At 35.8% G+C, this 20902-nt stretch overlaps 1 protein-coding gene and 1 pseudogene across 7 annotated transcripts in view; both read right to left on the bottom strand.

Annotated features, from left to right (window-relative positions):
* The window catches only part of LOC139438799 (dolichyl-phosphate beta-glucosyltransferase-like), a 57675-nt pseudogene extending 46677 nt beyond the window's left edge, over positions 1 to 10998 (bottom strand).
* Positions 1 to 20902, bottom strand: part of ROBO2 (roundabout guidance receptor 2) — a 1471152-nt gene that overhangs the window by 1018093 nt on the left and 432157 nt on the right. The window lies entirely within an intron of this gene.

Consider the following 20902-nt stretch of genomic DNA (forward strand, 5'->3'; position numbering starts at 1 on the left):
ATTACTGGCATTTATAATTATCCATATGGTCTTTAGTTCTTCTTGTTGATTTGATTCACTGTCTAATGCCCTTTCCTTTCAATATGAAGATTCCTTTCAGCATTTCTTTAGCTGAATTCTAGTGGTAATGAACTCCATCAGCTTTATTTATCTGGGTATGCCTCAATCTCACCCTCATTTTTGAAAAAATCTCACCACATATAAAATTCTTGGTTTGCAATTGTTTTCTCTCAGCACTTTAAATGTTTTATCCCACAGCCTTCTTGTGTTCATGGTTTCTGAAGAGATATCAGTACTTATTATTATTTTGTACATTGCACATTGTTTTTCTCTTGCAGATTTCAGAACTCTCTGCTTGTAGTTTTCATATGGCAATTTGATGACCATGTTTCTGTGTATATATGATAATTTTATCTTGTTTGGTTTCTCGGAAGTGCATTTTCATGGCTTTGCCAAGTTTGGGAATTTTCTGTCATTATTTTTCATATATTCCTTTTGCTCCTTTCTCTCCTTCCCTCTGGGATACACATAATGGATATATTGGTATCATTGATGTTTGATGTTTGTCCCATAGTTCTCTTAGACTATTATTGTTTTATCTGATTCTTCTCTGCTTTCTGCTTTCAGCCTGACTCATTTCAGCTTTCTAGTCTTTGAGTTCATTAATTCTCTCTTCTGCCAGCTCTGATCTGCTGTGAAACCCTTTTGGGATTATTTAACTTCATTTACTGTAGTCTTCAAATCCGTTAGTTCTGCTTGGTTCCTATTAAAATTTTTTATCTCTTTATTGAGATGCTCATATTGTACATTCATTGTTTTCCTGGTATCTTACATCTTTCTCTATATTTTCTATCATCTCCTTGATCATCTTGAAAATCACTTTGTAAAATCTTTTTTGGTATGTCCACATTCTGGTCTTCTTTGTTTATGTTTTATGGATTTTTATTCTATTCCTTTGGATGCGCCATCATTTCCTGTTTGTTCATCTTATAATCTTTTGTTACATGTTGTACATTTTAATATATTTTTAAAATGTTAACTCTGGGATTTAGCCCCAAAGCTGTCAGTTTCTTGCATTTATCCAGCTATTGATATGGCAGAGATTTTCTTCATTGCTAGGAGCTAACCAAACAAAATAAAGCAAATTCAAAAAACTCTTTTACAGTCTTTGTAAATTGGCTTTGCATTGGCTGGTGCTCTTTTTCTTCAGAGTTCACTCATTGCATCAAGATGGTTAACCCAAGGTGACTGCAAAGTACAAGCTTCCTCTCTGTCTTTCTGAGCATGTGTCTAATCCTGGTCTTGTGCTTGCTAATGGTCTTTGGAGTTCCCCTGTTTACTGGAATTTGAATACCCTCTCTACTTCCTAGGAAACAGACTTTTCCCTTATCTGGTGCTCCCCTGTGGGACTTAAAGCAAGTAAGTCTTTGCCCCAGGACACATAGCTCAGTAATTTCTTATACCATTTTATCCATCCCAAGTTGCTTTTGCCTAGAAGGCCACTAATGAGAGGGGGGATAAACTGGAGAAGAATCTCCTAAACCAATCTTTCTCAGCCAGAAGGAGTTCAGGAAGTCACAAATGGAGCACCAACTGGCTCCAGCTGCCCTTGGGCTGGAGAGAAGGAAGAGCCAATAAGGATGCCAGGAACTTCTATGACTGGCTGAAGCTGCATTTTCTTGATCTGGTACTTGCTCATAAATGAAGCCCTTAAACTGTTTTCCATAGTTTTTGGAAAGAGTACTACTGTCTTTAAGAATCCTCTTCCTCTTTTGCTCAGATAGTTCAGAATAACAGCCACCCTCAGAGCTGGGCCCCCAGCAATCTGAAGTAGCAGATCAAAAGCAAAGGACAACTAACAGACCACACACACCCAGATCTTTGGGCTCTAGGTCTTCATAGCCAACCCTGGCATCAGCAAGCTGCACCTGGGGCTGGGGTTGACGCTCTCACTGCAGCCTGCCATGAGGCTGGGAAATGGGCTATGGTAGTCACTGCATTTAGAGTGCAATTCATAAGTATTTATTTCAATTTACTAGCCTCTTCTTGATCTTCCCTGAATGCTGCATAATGTTCTCACTAGACTTTGGAGTTTCAAAATAGCTGATGCAGACAGTTCCAGCCTATTTAATACTTGTTCTGTTGAAGGGCTGATTGCTGGAGCTTCCTGCTCAGTCATTTTCTGAAAAACTCCCTTCTCTATCAGTTTTTAAATATAACATTCAAAACGAAAGATAAGAATATACAAAATATCTATTTCATACAAAAGATCGAAAATATTTTATGTGGGAAGATGGAAAAGGAAATTTAGTAGCAATCCAAATTACCTGTTTATGCTAAGTATGCTGGTTAGAATTGACACTAAACCTGCTTTTATCAAGGGCTCCATTCCTAATAAAATTTTGATATCAGCAATGTCAGGAATTTTTTTAAAAAAGTAAACTTTAAGTTGACAGCTTAAAGATGAAAGAATGAAAAAAGGTAACAAGTAAGCAATTAAATCTGACTGAGTTTTTAAAAGTATATACATATGAAGAAATACCTATAACTATTCCATAACTAAGGTGAAAATAAGTAAAACCAAAGAAAGTTCTAAATAATTTAAAATATGGAGATAATGCTTGGACTGTCAGAGGTAAGAATCATACATTATATAGAAAATAATAATCTGCTAGTATTTTGATTGATATTGAAAGCATTACTAACAGTTTCTTATAAAATATTTAGTCTAAAAGAATTTGAAGTTTTAGGTGTTAAAGCAAAGCTCAATTTGTTTGTGAATTGAAAATTTCCAATCATCTTTGCACAATATTTAGCTTTAATTACCTTTGAAAACATACTGACTGCAAACAGCAATAATTTTATACTTTTGTTGACAAGAGTTTAACTATTCTCAGAGCACCACAAAATCTATCATCCCTAATCGCAATGGCTCTGGAAAAATAACACTAAAGAAGTCTCAGCTTAATTTAAATCTGTAATAAGCCAAAGAAGGAATAAAGATAACTATCCCCAGATTAGCACACATTGTGACAATTCTAAGAAAATAATTACTGCAGCTTTCTTATGTGGAAAGATAATTTTGCAAGACAGAGGTTAGGATAAAGTAAAAGGACAGAAAGAATTTCACCATGCAGTCAATTATATTGTGCTTAATGTAGCAAAAGCTCTAACTCAATTTCAATGCCTCCAACCCCACCAAGTGGCCTAATAGTGTTATTTTTAAAAACACTTTAAAAATTAATTGTCTCAATTGCAGGCTGAAGAAGCAGAGCAAGTTTTCATATGTAAAAACTGTTTCCTTCCAGATTTAGGCTTGTAGATTTTAGCAGTGAACTCTACAGCAGCATAAAGCATTCTTATTTTCAATTTTCAATTTATATAACTAATTAAACACACACTCAACTTTCTTTGCAGCTTATGGCTTTAGTATATAGATAGTAGTTCAGACTAACTCAAATTAGATGTTTGAAACAGGAAAGCTGATTAGAAACAAGATATAGAAATTAATATATATGTCGGATATTCTAAAATAAGATAAATATCCTAAGAAAATATAATAAGGTTTTATCTGCCACAGATAATCTAAGGTAAGTTATTCTTTATTTCTTAATAGAGAATTAAATTGATCAACAATATTTTCTAGAGAAATATTCATATAACTCAGAGATGAGAGGACCTTGTAAGAAAATAAAGGATAAATAAAGCTGCAAGTATCATGTATAGGAAAAACAAAAGATTTCAGAGTCAAAAATACCTTTTTGAAAGTTCTAAACCACCACTGACAAACCTGGTGGCCATTGACCATACTTATGCTATATGGCAAATGCATTTATTATACTTAGTGAGTACAAGTGGTGTAATGAATTCTATAAGTTGTGCCTAGAGTTACCCTGATTATAACAATAATAATCATAATTGTAATAAAAGAAAATAACAAATATTGAGTACTTTATGCCAAGTAGTATTTTTAAGAGCTTTCATTAATTATACTGCTAAACCCTTATATAAATTATCCCATTTAATTCCTAGTAATATCCCCATTATACAGATGTAGAAACTTATGCATGGAAAAATTGAACAACTTGTTAAATTTCATACCAGTGTAAATGACCAACCAAGAATTCCAACCCAAACATCTGTCTTCAGGGCTCCAACAGATCAAATACAATAAATGTTAAGTAAATATATACAATAGCTATCTAGCCATCTATCTATCCATCCACAAATCATTTTTTCAGAGAAAGTGTAATCTTAAAACCACACACATACAAAACAGGGATCCAGTAAATAAGTCTTTTAACTCAAAGGTTTGGTGACCTTGAGTTCACTCAGAGCTTGCATCACTATCATACTAATAAAGAAGTCAGAAAATGATCATTACTATGTCTACAATGTCTCTGATGGTCATGCCCCTACAACACAGGTAGCAATCAAAGGTTCTTATTCCATCAATTCCCTGTTCATTATATAAGGAACTCAGAAAAAAGTAGACCAGCTTTCTGCCATTTGTTGAGCCTTTAAATAAGTAAAGAAAAAAGAACTTACAGATTAAAAACATGCTCTCTTCCTCTACCAGTGAAAATACATTCTATAGGTTAGTCATGAAAGGTCATAAACAAATGATGGTTATAGGCAGGTCAGCAGATACACAATCTTAGCAGTGTCTAGAAGCCAGCAGTCATATCTTATATCATTATTGCCTGGGTATCTTTTATAGTAGCTTATAATTGTATGATTGCAAATAATTCCACAGAATTAAATTGAAAATAATCTTATTTTTCTTTCTAATTACAAAGTACTATATAAATAAGAAGCAAAAGGGCTTAATCTTGGCTATTGCTTTAAAAAAAAGATTGATGTTCTATAACTTACCGCTTTGGGCCATGAGCCTAGTAAAATCTTGCTCTTTCAGGGTCTGCTGAGGAATCTGAGCAATCTGAGGATATTTGGATTTACTTTCTGCAAAGTAAATGGTCCTAAAACCTTTAAAACTATGAGGGCTGGAAAATCTAACTTCAGAGTGTGAATTATTCTTTGTATAATTAGAGTTGGACGTTTGAGTTCATTTTTCATGGGACTAGAGCTTGGAGTGGGGATGTGGAGAAGTACTGACCTATTCTGGAATGAACTCTATGGAGCTGGACTGCTAGACCCTAAAATGCAAGGTGTGGTTGTCCTCCACGGGAACATGGTTGTTTCTCTAAAGATAATTTTTTTGAGGGAGGTTGAACTTAAACCAATGGTTCTCAATCTTGACTATACTTTAGATTCACAAATGGAACTTAAAGATATACCTATAACCAGAACCCCACCCCAGGAAATTTTATTTATTTGGTTAGAGTGGGTCAGGGATTTAGTATTTTTAAAGGTGAATCCCTTATGCATCAAGGTTGAGGACCACTACCTACCACTGACTCGAGTGGAGCTGTTTTCTCTTCCTCCTCCTCCTCCTCCTCCTTTGCCTCTTCTCTCACTTCTTCTCATTCTTTATCTTCCTCTTCTTCTTCCTCCTTGTTTGTCACATTCTGAATCCAAGAGATTAGGGGTCTGGATTTTCCTTAGATACAGTCTGGATATGTGATGGATTAAATTGTGGACCTTAGTTTGGACATGTTCTTTCTTTCAAGTGGGTGTGGATCCACTGTATATAATATCTTCTCAATATTTTATGTCAGTTAAGGCTTGGCCCCCAATGAATCAGGTTGGGCTTTCATTTGGGTTACTGGAGTCTTTTAGAGGCAGAATGAAATTCAAATGGAGAAAGTAGCCAGGAGAGGTCTCCGTGTGCATTGCCTTGTGACAGAAAAGCCAAGGACCAAGGGTTGCTGGCAGCCAGGTCCAGAAACAATAAAGTCTTCTGAGAGAAAGCATTGCCTTGCCTTAATTTTGGACTTATACCATCAAAACTGTGGGCCAATAAATTCCCTTTTTTTATACCAAGCCATAGCACAGTATTTATGTTAGCAGCTAGGAAACTAAAACAGTTTTTGATATTGGAAAGTGGGGTGCTGCTATTATAAATGCCTATTAAAATAGCTTTGGAAATGGTTAATGGGTAGAAGCTAGAAGAATTGTGAGTTGCTTGATAGAAAAAGCCTAGATTTCTTTGAAGAGACTATTGTCAAAAATATGGATGAGGTCTTAGAAGGAAGTGATGAATGTGTCTTTGGAAATTGGAAGACAAGTGATCCTTGTTATAAACTGTCAGAGAACTTGGCAAAATTATATTCTGATGTTGGATTGAAAGTGAAAGTTAGAAGCAGTAATCTTGAATATTTAGTTGAAGAGTTTCCAAGCTAAGTGAGGAAGGTGCAGCCTGGCTTCTCTTTGCAGCTTTTAGTAAAATGCAAGTGGAAAATGATTAGCTGAGAACTGAACTTAAGCACAAAGAACCCAGAAATTAATGGTTTGGAAAACTCTTTAGCTTATACATATAGTTTGCTGTGAGACTAGGGTCAGAAATGGCTCTCTGAGCTTTTGGAAAGTGAGTCCCCAGAGAACAAGTCTCCTTGTGAGACTTTAACAGAACAACTCTTTGATAAAGAGGTTTGTGTTTAATCATGAATCAACATCAACAATTTTAGTGGGAGCCAGGGTTGGAAATGCAGTTATGCAAGAAGGTTCTGTGCACAGTTCTATTGTCTAATGATTTGTACCCCTCTGACCTGCATGCAAAGCCAATAAGGTTTTTGCTAAATTTGTATGAGTGGAACCACTGCCACCTGAGGTGGAAAGGGACAGATAAGGGATGAACTGAAGGAAAAATGACTTCAACAACAGAACCATGTAAGTCAAGGCCTGAACATAAGAGATCTCTTCAGGCCATCTGTTCTTGTAGTGGGTGGGCTTTGTGCTTCACTGTTCATGTTCCCCAAAGCAAAGAGATGGTTGGGACTTGCCTCAGTGTTTGCAGAGAGACTCGCCAACATTCTGAAATGTTGCTTGGAGAGGATGAGGCCTTTACTCCAGTGTTCAGGGAGAACATGACTATGGTGTAAGCCCTAGGAAGGGGTGGGAATGTTGCTCCACTATGGCCGGAGGAAAAATATTGATCCATAAATGACCCTCAGAACTTGAAATCTAATGGAGTTTGCCCTGCTAGTTTCAAACTTATCTGGGAACTGTGACCCTTTTGTCCTTTGAATTTCTTCCTTCTGGAATGGAAAAGGTTTTCTATGCCTATAACTTTATTGTATATTAGAAGTAGATAACTTTTTTCCTAGGTTTCCCAGGACCTCAGACAGAGGCAAATTGTCTTCAGGACAGACCACTCCCATTACAGCTTTTGTGAGACTGTGTACTTAGCATTGTCACCAACATGAATGCATTTTGCATTAGAAAGAACGTGTCTTCTTGGGTCCTAGAGGGCTGACTGTAGTGGATTGAATCCCCTACCCCAGTTTGGATTGGTTCTTGCTCTTGGTCTGCATTGTGAGAGGTGTGGACCCAGTGTAAATGAGCTCTCTTCAAGGTGTTACTTCAGATAAAGTGTGTTTCAGATGAGTAAAGTCAGGCTTTAGTCTAGAATTCTGGAGTCTTTTATAGGCAGAGTGAAAGTCAGGGGAAAAGAAGCCAGAAGCCACCGGGTACATTGCCATATGACAGAAAAGCCAAGGACCAAGGGTTGCACAGATCATCACAATCTTCTGGAAGCAAGTATAACCTTCTGATACCTTGATTTGGACTTCTCCAAGCCTCAAAACTGTGAGCAATAAATCCCCATTATTTAAGCCAAACAACTGAATGGTATGGGCTTTAGCAGCCAAGAAACTAAAACAAGGCACATAGTCAGATACTGATATTGGGGAATGTTAAGCCAACCTATACCTATACAACACTGGAGAGATAACCTCTAGGGGAAAGAGTCTAATAACTCTAGGGGTAATTGCATGTGGCACCAATTTTAAAATTCTAATTCTGCATGATAATTCCTTTCTGCTATGTCAAGTCTTTAGAATTTTGTTAAATGCTATAAAATATTAACCTGTGTTATGGTGAAGTCAGAAAAGGGCTCTATCTAGCCTGAGATAGAGTGATGCAGGGTGAAGGTAGCCAGCCTAGAGAGAAAAATCACAGCTGACAAGAAGTGGCCCAAAGGAATTTGAAATGGTATTTACTAGAGCCAGAGGTTTGGTTGTGGTGAATAAAAACACCAGAATGAATTTATAACGTGTCAGCATTATTCAGAGATTTTCAAAAACAGTTGGCAAGCAGAACTCTTAAACTATGGGATGAGAGCTCAGGCTATTGCTCCTTGGGCATTAAAGAAAAGGATAATAACTAAGGCTGAAGACTGGAGAACTTAGGGATATCGAGGTTGTTTTACTTTGTTTTAGAATAACAAGCACAAAAAACAAAAAGCAGAGAAAGCAAGAACAAAACAAAACAAAAATACCTGTTATCCCATCTCTGAAAGATAGAATTTGTCCACATAATGTTTTTTATACAAAAATGCAATTAAAATCTACATTTTTGCTTTCTAAATGTTCTTATTTTAAAGCTTAACAATATAAGGTACAAACACATTAATGTGTAAATAAATTTACTATATCTTTTTAATGGCAAGCATGCGTTTTAAATAATTAATTTTGAAACAAATGTAACCATACTTACAAGTCATGAGTCTATGAACTTATGATACCTTCCATGAGCTTCATGAAAAAATTGCCTCCAGTGAATGCAGAAACAAGCATTAATTTGTCATCCCCCCAGTTTTTGTATTTTTAGAATATTAAGAAAAAAATGTCTTCTTAAGGTGTTAATTCTAAGACACACACATAATAAAAAGAGGACTTTTACTTTTCTTGAATCTAGATTTTATCTTTTAAAAACCTTTATATTCAACATTTCTGCCCAGTGTGGTGTGAATGAAACCTGGAGTTGATACAAACTCCCAGAAGTCACATTATACACTCAATTGCAATACAAGTCTATCAACTCTTAAGCCCAGGCTAGGCAGGTTTCAAGAATAGATGACTCTAAATTAGGGATAATTTGAAGGTCCATATAAGAGCCTGTGAAGTTAAATATAAAATGCTATGTATATTTTTATATGTGGGTTTTTCTGGAGCATGAATCATTGTTCTCAAAGGGAGCTATAATCCTAGAAAATATAGGATGATCTGATCTACAGTATGCAGATTGATTCAGGGACAACATGATTTCTACTTGGAAATTATAGCAAAGAAATATTTCAGCCTAGACTCTGCCTTCTGGGCTACTTTTCTAAAGATCAGGTAGAAATGGTTTCATTAATGCATTATATTTTTCAGGAAACTGTCCATCAGAGGAAGTCCAGGGACGTGTGCAAATAGTTCAAAAGACCCAGAACAAATCTAGAGATGTTGAGGAAAGATGGCCAATGGATATGTCCTCATTGTTTGAAAAATCTATGGCTCTGAGCCACTTTTCAGGCTTCTACTTTGTCTTCTCAAAGATGAAACAATACATACTCTATGGCACTGTCAAAGGGAGCTGTCTTTCTTTCCTATAACCAAAAAATCCTTTTTTCCCCACTCAATCTCTAAATCAGAAATTACACCTCAACCCATAATGGTGCTTTATTTAAAAAACAAATAAAGCAGTCTTTCTAAAAAATTTAAGCATATGTTAAGGCCTTGCTACTGAAGAGAGTGGTTTCCACTTGGAGTAGCCTTGGGGGCACAAAATAATGCAGAATTAAGGGCCCCACCCCAGACTTACTAAGACAGATTCTGCATTTTAAAAAGATCCCTTAGTTATTTTTGTGCACATTAAAGTTTGAGAAACACTGTGTTATGAGCTATTCAAATAGCATTTTCCACAGGTAAGTGTATGTAGTCTGCAGAGGGACAAGGATTAGGGGGAGTAGGGGGCAGAATTGGTCCCTACCAGAATTCTATCACTTTCTGTTTCATGAAGCCTTAACATTTTCTTTATTAAGGACTTGAGTGACTGTCAATTAGACCTGACAGTCCACCTGGATTCTCATAGGTAAAAGATGACAGCTGAATGGCTAAGGATTGTGAGGTTCCAGATTGGCATGACAGTGCATTGGCATGCCCTAAGGGCCCCTTGGCCTAGGAAGTTCTCCACTCAAGCCCTGCTGCCATCCCAATCCCTTAAAAGATTATCAGCACCTGTTGGGTTGCCCAGTAATTTTAAGCAAGACAAGAAACATATAATTTTTTAAAATTTTTCATTCTTTCTTTTTACTTTTCTAAAAACATAATATCAAGGCAGTGACTTTATTTTTTTAATGTATTCCTCCCCACTGTGACTTTTGGTTCTAGAATACCAACTGTAATGTGGTTTTTGAAAATACAAAATATTTGCTAAGAATTTCCACTGTTTAAAATACATTGTAGGCTAAAATATGGAAAATTACTCCATAAAAATTTAATATCCAGAGCCATTTTCAATGGAACATTTACAATTCTGGGTGTATGAAAGACAGCATTGAAATTGGTTATTAAACATTTTCTATATGAAGATTCAAAATGTTTTTTTAAAAAATCTCCACTCCATTGTATTGTAACTTATAGACCACCATTATAAGAATAGAAATATGATCAATAGAATAAAGGAAATATATTACTAATATATTAGTAATAAAGGAAATATATTACTAATTTAAAATTAAGCAAAAGGAATTCTTCATAGGGAATAGTAGCAGATTGAATTATGTACCCCAGAAAAAATATATTCTTAATGTAATCTCATTCCTATCAGTGTTAATCCATTATAAATAGGATCTTTTGAAGGAATGATTTTCAGTTAAGGTGTGGCCAACTGAATCAGGTTGGGCCCTAATCCTAATACTGGAGACCTTATGGAGAAAACCATTGAGATGAGCCAGAAGCAGAAAATCAGTAGGCACTGGAAAGAGAAAGAAAAGGACATTGCCATGTGACAGGAAAGCCAAGGAACCCAAAGATTGCCAGTTAGCCAGAATGTACTTACCCTGGAAGTAACAAGACTTCGAGCCCCAGATCCCATCAGCCAATAACTCCCCATTGTTAAGCCAACCCACTGTGTCATAGCAGTCTGTAAAACTAAGCAATTTTTTTGGTCAATCTTCTTACTTATTCTTAAATTGCATAAATACACATTTAAATTTCTTGGCTATTTCCATTTTTATGTTGCTTAAGGTCCCTATCTGATTGGTCCTAGAAAGTTATGATGAAAGGAAGTCCTTTTCCTTCCCAATCTGAATTTTTCATTTTAAAATGGGGCTCTTAAGAGCTGTGTCACAAAATTGTTTTGAATATTTTTAAAGTAAACCTTCATTGATTTCTATTTACTATATGTCAGACACTGTTTTAAGCGTTTTACCATATATGCATGGTTCTCAAGATTAAGGAGTAGAAGATCAGTTAAATTTTACATCTATCTTTCCTTGCCTGCTAAATGAGAATGTTTACTTTTCACATGACTCCTATGATCATGAACTAGCTAATATATTGAACTGGTTCTCAAAGTGAGATCCCTGGCATCAGCATCTTATGGAAATTGTTAGAAATGCAAACTCTTAGACTCCAAACCAGACTTACTAAATCAGAGGTTCTGAGACAGGACCTAACCCTCTGTGGTTTAACAAGCTCTCCTGGTGTTTCTGATGCAAGGTGAAGTGCAAAGAACAATGTTTTAAGTAGAGTCCACAAGTGTTGCTCATTGCAGTGCTTTAAGGACATTTTCATTGGTAAGATGAAAATTGTAACCATATTGCATAGGATTAAGGAATTGCAAAGGTGAATAATTGAGACAAAGAGTCATGAAAAAATTAATTTCTGTTTTAGTAAGAGGCAATGAGAATGGGATAGAAGAGACTACCTGAGGGAAAAGTGGATCTGTGAAAAAGTTTATGAGATTACTTGCTAATTTCCCCCAATGATACTGCATCATATGTTTTTTTTTTAAATTTATTTTCCCCTTGAGGTCCATGTGGAGTAAAAAAGGCACAAATTTTGGAATCCAAGAAAATGTTTAAAATTTTCACATGGAAAAAATATATCATGAATGAACCTGGAAAAGATTAAACCTTCTGAAAATCTAAGATATGTATCAAATAAATTTGATATGCCTTTTAATTTAGACTTAAAATTAGCTGTCTTAAAAGAAATCAATTATAACATTCAATGTTTGTGAAGTTGTAGAGAAATAAACATTTACTCTGATGCCCATGGGAATTGGCATACTTTTTTTGATGACTGTAATAAAATGTAACATAGTCAAAGGTGGTGATTGTGTTTGATTCAATAATTCCACCTCTGTGCCTCTAGCATTAGAAAATAAATCAATAGAAGCAAATGGCTATATACAAAAACTCTATTGAATCTCTCTCCCTCTTGCAAATATATACCTGCTTGTGTATGTTCTTATATACATGCTTCTCATATATTCTGTATGTACAGTCATAGCACCTATCATATTGTATGATATATTTTATCATTTTATTACGTGTCTAGTCAAGATCCTTAAAATCTTTTCCCTTTCCCCCAAAATAAATAGGACTTTGTTTCTTTTCAAAAGGGCACATTTTTTCCTAGAATGAAGATATCATCTAGTAACCTTATAGCTAGGTGTCTAAATCCTGGTCAATGGTACGTAAGCAGAAACACTGAGTGGCAGCTTTGGGGAATCTTTTGTAAAAGATGGCTGACATCCACCATTTGCCCTTTTCCTCCATTCCACTGTTTGGAAAGTGAGTGTTGTGTCTGAAGTCATTTTAGCTCACAAAGAGGAAGCCCATGCTCTAGGGATGGTACAGCAAAGTATACAAAGCAATATTACTAGCACAGAGATTTCTATATCTGAATATTCATTTGGGAGAGAAATAAAAGTCTTTCTTGTAAATGTCACTACTTTTAGGGTCACTGATTCATATATAACTCTAATCTTAACATAAAGCACATCTTTGTGATCCCTTTGAAAGTATAAATCAGTTGATTCCTCTTTGTATCACCAGTAAATGCTACATAAACAATATTATGAAAAATCAGCCTATGAATAAACCAAAATAGATTTCTGAAATATTCTTAAAATAAGGTGGCCAGAAAAAAAAAAAATACCGTATAGCATTTACATGGATTTGTTTTAATTTCCCAGCTACTAAAACAAATACCATACAATGGGTAGCTTTAAACAACAAGAATTCATTGGCTTATGGTTTGAGGCTAGAGGAAGTCCAAAATCAAGGAGTCAGAAGGAAATGCTTTCTCCCCAAAGACTGTGGTATTCTGGGGCTGGCTACCACAGATCATTGGTTCTTGGATTTTCTGTCATATGCCACTGTACATGTAGATGTCTTTTCCTTTCTCTTCTGGGTTCCACTGACTTCAATTTCTGAATGCTCCACTTGATTTCTCTCTCCATCTGACTTTCACTTTGCTTATAAAGGACTCCTATAATCTGGATTACAGCCCAAATTGACTCATCAGACCACTCATTAACTGAAGTAACATTTTGAAGAGATTTTATTTACAAAGGTCCATACCCATTAATATGCAGACCAAGACTAAGAACATGTCCAAGAGTAAGATACAATTCAATCCACATCAGGAATATACTAATAATAAGAAATTATTTGTTGTTTACCTAAAATTAGCTGGTCATCATGAATTTTTATTTGCTAAATATGGCAACCCTGTCTTAAAAGCCATTTTGAAACACCTTTCAACTCCTAGATTTTCTTTAAATTGAAATCTAAGTTAGTATTTAAATTTTTTAGGAAGTTTGAATTATACAAAAATGTTGTACTACTTGGTTTTCATAGTTTTCTGAAAATTATTTTCAGAATGCAAATATATGGGGATATATATATATTTTAACCCCTACACAAATGTTAGGCATTACTTATAGAATCATTTATATATTTCCCTCAGTATCTATTTTCTAAAAGAAATATTTCCACATCTATAGTTTAATATTTTTATGAATCTTGTATGCTTTATAGCTTGACTTCAGCATCTTCTTTCCCTCATCTTGATACTGTGTTCCTAAGCAAAGAGACTTCATTGGAGATCCTAAAAAGGCTCAATAGTCTCAACCAAGAATGCAGAGGTTCTTACATTTATTTCTTACATGTCTCATAAATGTCATGCCCCCCCCAAAAAAAACACAAAGAGAATGCTAAATAAGTAAATAAGTTTAAATTAAATACAAATCACTGAAAAATCAATTAAAAAATGATAATAACAAAAGCATTTTAAGAGATAGACATCTTGGAATATTTACTCCAGCATCTTTTTACATAAAACTGAAAAGCTAAATAAATCATTGGATTCACATTGCTTGAATTTTTATCATCTCTTCTGGAGGAAATTGATAAGAATCTCTATTTTTTCAGACTATGGAAATAAAGACATTTATTTCCTTCTTCTCCAATTAGAAATTACCCCCAACAAAAAATAACTCAAAAAACAGAGAAAAGAAGGTTTCTGCTTTTATTGACTAAAATATAGGAAGATAGAAGACAGAGAAGAATGATGAAGGACTTCTTACAGAAAAGGAAAGTTGAATCTCAAAATCTAAAGGAGAAAAGAATATCACTGAGCAGCAAACTGACCTGCCAGGAGATCTTGGAAATTCTTAAGAATTGAATGCACAAATCAAAGACAGGAGTGGAGATAATAATAAAGATGATTTGCAAAGTATTTTTAGAATGTAGTTAGAACCCTAAATATCCAATCTCATGCTCTCCCATTATCATAGGAAGCCTGCAATATTCTCTGGCACAACTGCCTCAAAGAGGCTACAGATACAAGAAAAGGGTATGAGATGAGCTACTGAGTTGAGAACATGGGATTAATTAAGAGATGGCCGTATCCTAACATCTTTTTCTTAGCAAGCTCCTAAGGACCAGTATCCAGGTGTGGTAGTTAAAGCCTTTTAAGGACCCAAGAAAAATCATGTCCTTAGAACTAATCCATTACCGTGGATGTGAATCTGTTGTAGGTGGGACCTGTTGGTTAGGTTATTTCAGTTGGGGTATGGGCCAGGGTGGGTCTTAAACCTCTTCTAGAGTCCTTTAAAATGGGATGAATATGGAGAGACAGACAGTGAGAAGAAAGGTAGAGAACTAAGAGAGAGCTGTTGAATTTGGCAGCTGAAAGCAACGAAACCTCTAGTGAAAGGAGAGATCAACAGACACTGCCATATGCCTTGACATATGACAGAGAAGTTCAGGAATGCTGGATCTCATTTGGATGCTTTCATGGCCTTAGAACTTTAAGCTTGCAAGTTAATAAATCCCATTGTAAAAGCCAACCCATTTCTGGTATATTGCACCTCAGCAACCTAGGAAACTAAAACACAGTGTTTATAATTCACAGGCAGGAGATGAGAAACCCTTCTCAGGAGAATGTGAACTATCCCTCAGGGAAGAGCCATAAAACTGACAGTTGATTGTCTCATAAAATAGTTAGCCACCTGACTGTCTACAATGTGGCAGCACCCCCATCATTAGAGCTTCTAAATATCTTTTAGTGTCTTGCTCCTAAATATAAAATGGACAGGCAAAGATAATGAGATTTTGAGGAAAGTCATTACCATGATAGAGACAAAAAAGGAAAAAAGGAAAAAAGAACTCTGAAGATATTTGTAATAGTTTCTATTATGATATTTTTACTCATTAATCTTTAACTTCTGAGAGAAAATGGAAGACATTATATTAATAACAGAAGCTATTGAAAAGGAAAAACAACAACAACAACAACAAACAAAGTACACTCGAGAAAAAACCCTCAATATATAAAATAAAACATTCAATAGAAGTATTAAAGGATAAAATAGAGGTAATCTCTCAAGAAGGAAAAGTAAACCTCAGACAGTAAGATATAGGACTTAAAAGATAAGAAAACTTGGTGGGGGTGTGGTTTATGGAAAATCTAATATCTGATCAATCAGAAGTCTCAAAGGAGAGGAGTGAGAAAATGGAGGTAGAATATTATCAAAGAAACCATTTAAAAAAATACAAAAATTATATGGTGCATATCAGGTATAAGGAACTGTTTTAAGAACTTTACATATATAAATTCATCACTTAATCCCCACAACGATCCTACTTCTGTTGTTGTTTTTTTTTTTAAAGATTTATTTTATTTACTTATCCACCCTTTCCTTGCCACTTGCCTGCTATTTGCTGCACGTTCTCCTGTGTCTGCTTGTCTCCCTTTGTTGCGCCATCTTGCTACACCAACTCTCCATGGGCACGGGCTGGCAGCTCTCTTCGGGTGCAGGCCAGCAGCTCTCTGTGGGTGTGGGGCAGCTCGCCTTCACAAGGAGGCCTGGGAAGTGAACCCATGGCCTCCCATACGGTAGACCCGAACCCAATCTATTGAGTCACATTTGCTATCCCTATTTCTGTTGTACAGATAGAAAAACTGAGGCACAAGTTCAGGATTACACAGCTAATAATTTAAAGGACCAGAATTTGAATTTAGGGCACACTGGCACAAGAGTTTTATATGTATACTATATTATTAAAACACATCTTCATGCACATAAATAACTTTCTAGAACTGCAAAATATAGGATTCCATATTGAAATATCTATCCAGGCTAAGACAATTAATAAAAATGACCCACCTTAGAAATATCATCACGACTTTTTGCCACATGAGGAATAAAGACAAGATCCTGAAAATTTTCAGACACACAAAGAAGTCATAAACAGTAGATCAAGAATAAAAGTAGCATCAGACTTCACAAAGAAACATAGAAGTTTTTTAAACATACTATGAATAAAATGAGTAATGAACAACTATGTGATTATACCAAATACCATTGATTGTACAATTTGGATAAACTGTCTGCTTTATTAATTTTTATCAATAAAATTATTTTGTTTTAAAAAATATATGTTTAAAAAATAGTATGAGTACAATTCCATGAGTAAAAATAATTTTCAAACTAGAACCCTCCGTACAGAACACTCAAATGTGAGGGAAGAATAAAGTTGTTTTGAGACAGGCCAAGTTCAAATTGCTTTCCTATTGTGCCTTTTAAACTACCAAAGAATGTACTCTTCTAAAGCAAGGGAGTAAATAAATAGAAACCATCTGATCCAGGAAATGTGGTATCAAATTCAAGGTAAATTAAGAGGGTTCTTAGAACTCCCTGACAACAACTATGACTATGCTCCAACTCTTAACTTTGTTCTCCTCAAAATAGCCTTGTTTTCCCTCTAGCATTCATTCATTCACTTATTCATTCATGCTGCATTCTTTTTCTTTTTGGATTTATTTATTTATTTCTCTCCCCTACCCCCACACCCCAATTGTCTGTTCTCTGTGTCTATTTGCTGCGTCGTCTTTGTCTGCTTCTGTTGTTGTCAGCTGCACGGGAATCTGTGTTTCTTTTTGTTGCGATGTCTTGTTGTGTCAGCTCTCCGTGTGGGCAGCGCCATTCTTAGGCAGGCTGCACTTTCTTTCGCGCTGGGTGGCTCTCCTTACGGGGCACACTCCTTGCATGTGGGGCTCCCCTATGCGGGGGACACCCCTGCGTGGCAGGGCACTCCTTGTGCGCATCAGCACTGCGTGTGGGCCAACTCCACACAGGTCAAGGAGGCCCAGGGTTTGAACTGCGGACCTCCCATGTGGTAGACAGACACCCTAACCACTGGGCCAAGTCCACCACCCAATGCGGCATTCATTAAGTGCTTACCAAGTGGGGTCAAGGAAAAGTTTGGTTTAGAGATGGAAGATAAAAAAGAAAAGAAAAGGCATATTAGTATGCCAAAAGGAATGATCCAAGCAGTTACCAAAATATTCTCAGTAATGAATTTCTTCTTTTACCTTCTACCCCTCACATTTGTCTAAAAACCTGCCGAAACCCATATCTAGTGAAGTGTCAGAGAGATTTTCTGTATTCCTTCCTGCTTACAGCATTGATATCATAAGGGTGCTTAGGTTGCTACTCTGACCAGGTTAAGTAAAAATATAGGCTATTTGAAGGATATGGTATAGCTCACATAGTGGAAGAAAAATCTGGAAAAAAAAAACAAAACAAAAAACAGGCCTCAGAGAGGAGAGGAATGGATCAGTTCTTGGGAATAGGAAGCTGGCACTTTGGAAAACACGTTCTGGGTCCCAGCACCAAAATGAAGATTCAGAATCATCATTCTGTCTTAACAATCACTTGAAAAAAGTGACAGGCCTAATTTGGGTCTTGCTCTTCCCTCAGAAGGTAGGCTACATGGACCACAGAGCTATAATGGCTGCACCTGAGGGAAAAGAGTCCTATTTCCAAAGAGGAAACAGGAAGCTGATAACAAAGAAAGGGCAGAGGATTCTGGGAAGCTAAATCCAACGTATGTCAGATCCACCTGCTTAGTAAGTTTATGGAGCTTCAATTGCTTTTGTTACTTGAGAGAAATTTTCAAGGGCAGATTTTCAAATTATAAGAAAGAAACTGCCAAGAATAAATGCCTGGAATTTTCAGATTTATGGCTTGAAATCAGAGTGGATTTCCTGAGAAGTACTGTTAGAGGCATGCTGTTAAAATGACAATGTAAATGTTAAAACACATTCAAGTGAAGTGAATGGCTTTTCAAACCAGCAGGTATTGTGGCTAATGCTTCAATATCAAATATGAGGTAAGTTTCAGTTTTGGTTTTGTATTCCACGGGAGAGAAGGCAAACATTGTTCTCTGAGTACCCATAAGCACTAGTTATTAGATGTCCTGGATGGTGTGAGAAGTGAAAGAAACTGTAAATGAATATATGACTAAAATAACATTTTCCATTATTTTTCAAGATAACTGTAATAGAGTAATCTTATGTAATTTTAAGTAAGTTTATGCAAATTGTGCCAAAAGATCCTCAATTAGATGCTTTCACTAATTATTTCTGCTTTACCTGACTATTTTTTAAAAATAGGTCAATTAATTAAGTTAAATGTATAATGCCTTATGGAATCTCTTTTAAAGTACTACTATTTAAATTTTTCATTTATTTGTGAATAATTTCTCCCATAAGAGTATGAAGTGCTTGAGTACAAGAAAGATGTTATATCTGCTTTAAATTACTTATAGCATCTAGAATAAAGCTGTTGACTTTTAAAATGCAGTTGATTCATCTAAAATAAATAACTCAATTTTGGATTTCATAAGTCTAATATAAAAAATGACATTTTTTTAAACAACCACAATATCCTCTTCAGAGACTGAAGATGACAATTTTTAGAATGAACTTAATTTATAATTATAAGAGTTTAACAGCCATTTTTCTAAAAGCTATAAAGATAAGTCATCTTTGTAGGGAAATACATTTATTCTTTGCAATACAATAGAAGCCAAAATTTTAGAGTGGTGAACAGGACAAAAATAGTCACTCCTTCATACCTCTTACAGCATATATCAAAATAAATAGGGGAAAACTGCCCCAATCAAAATTGTGGCGTGAGGAGCAGCCGGGCTCCCCTTCCCAATCACAGAAGCTTTGAAAAACGAGCAAGAATTGACAGAAACGTCTTTCTGAAAGCTTCAGAAAACAAAAGGATTTCAGTGATGGTGGAACACCAAATCTAGAAAAAGACCACTTAAAAAGCAGTAGTATCTATATCACCCTGACTGACCGCTTCACCATCCGCTCAGTGACTCAGTGCGGAGATAGCCATGCTCCCAGTGCAAATCCCTGATCTGTGCCCAGAGGGAGCAGAGTAACCCTTGTGCAGGTACTAGGAGCATGCATATCTGGCCCAATCTGTCTGACGGTGGCCTGAGGAACTTGCTGTACCCAAACTTGCCCTGCATGTAGAAGGTGACTTGTAAAGCTCTCCTACAGAATGTGGTGGAACATCAGTCTAGGAGCTGCTTGGGGCAAGAGATTCCTGGCTGTAGAACATACAGTGCAATCCTCGGACCATAAGGAAACTTTCCTAGGGAGAAGGGAATTGGTACTATGAGAGCAGGAAAAATTTTTGGGCCAAATGTGCACACCCAAGACAAAATGCATTCACAGAATGAACAAGGGAGGCCTCTATTCTTTGACTTGGAGCTGCTCTCTAAACTCTTTGTATGGATAAACTCTGAAAGAGAACACTGACATAGGTCAATCTGAGAAGACTAAGGTATTTTCTTTTTATTCTCCCTTCACTTTTTTTTGTTAGCTCCTGGCATTCAAGGGAAGTTCTAGCATAACACTGCCTGATAAAAGCTTAAGTGACAGATATTTCAGAGTCTAAATTCCAGAGATAACACTTTAAAATATCAAAATGTGCAGATTTCAACAAAAGATTAAAAAACATAAAAAGAAATAAGCAATAATGGCCCAAACAAAGGAGAGAATTAAGGAATTATAAATCATCAATGAGGAGGATCAGACCTAGGACATTCAAAGACTTTAAAAATGGCCCTAAATATGCTCAAAGAGCTAAAGGAAAACATGTACAAAGAACTAAAGGAAATCAGAAAAATGATAGATAAACATTTCCATCAATAGAAAGATGGAAATTATGAAAAGTATACAAAGAGAAATGAAGTCTATAGTAACAGATATTTAAAATTCTCTAGAAGGTTCAAAAGCAGATTGGAGCTGACAGAAGAATTAGTGAACTTTAAGATAAGACAATTGAAATCATCTAGTTTAAGGAGCAGAAAGAAGAAACACTGAAGAAAAGTGAAGAAAGCCAAAGGAACCTGTGGTGCACCATTAAGTATACCATTGTGGCAATTCTAGAAGGAAGAGAGAGAGAGAAAGGAGCAGAAATAATATTCAGGGAAATCATGGCTGAAAACTTCCCAGATTTAATGAAAGACACGAATATATACATTCAAGATGTTCAGCAAACTGCAAACAGAATAAATCCATATAGACCTACACCATACTATGTTATAATCAAACTATCAAATGCCAGAGATAAAAAAGAATGCTAAAAGCTGCAAGAGAGAAGCAAAGTTTCATATATAAGGGACCCTCAA

The sequence above is a fragment of the Dasypus novemcinctus genome, chromosome 4, assembly GCF_030445035.2.
Source record: "Dasypus novemcinctus isolate mDasNov1 chromosome 4, mDasNov1.1.hap2, whole genome shotgun sequence".
NCBI lineage: Eukaryota > Metazoa > Chordata > Mammalia > Cingulata > Dasypodidae > Dasypus > Dasypus novemcinctus.